Consider the following 746-nt stretch of genomic DNA (forward strand, 5'->3'; position numbering starts at 1 on the left):
TACACTTAAAGTTATAAGTTAATATAAAAATATAAAAAAAATTATTTAGAATAAAAGTAGTCTGATTAAGTATAATTTATTGAGATGTGATTAAAAAATAATTAAATATTATATATAGTAAAAAATTGATATTATTAAAGGATAAAATTAAAATTTATTTCTATGTATCGTTTTTGTCCTCAATGTCTTCGTTCTATTTAAATCTCTAATGTTTCAAAATCGTCTCAATTTTGTCCTGCCGTTAATTCTGTTAACGGATCTCTAATAGCGGGACAACATTGAACCAATTTTAAAATATATATATCAGTTATGAAATATCACAACTTACTAATAATTACCTTAATGCTTACCAAATTAAAGTCTACCTATGAGAATCCCCTTGGCAATCAAGCAATGTCTGTTGAAATAGCATTTCAACATTTACAACGAAAATGTTGTAACAAAAGTTTGAGAATAAAAAATAGTCATAATTTTTGTATTCTTTAATTATCACCAGAATAAATACATAATATTAAATATAATAAATATATCATTATAATATTGTATATATAAAATTATAAATATTAAATTAAATAAATAACTTTAAATTATTATCTCTCTAACATTATTCTTTTACAATAGATTCTATATGTTAAATGTATTTAACTATTCATCTTAAAAGGTGTTAATGTTATGCACATGTTCGTGCTCAAATCAGCAGCATACTTAGCTTGAAGATCCTCTGTCTCTTTTTTTTTTCTTCCGAT

This window comes from Arachis duranensis, chromosome 5 (assembly GCF_000817695.3).
Source record: "Arachis duranensis cultivar V14167 chromosome 5, aradu.V14167.gnm2.J7QH, whole genome shotgun sequence".
In the NCBI taxonomy this organism is placed as follows: Eukaryota; Viridiplantae; Streptophyta; class Magnoliopsida; order Fabales; family Fabaceae; genus Arachis; species Arachis duranensis.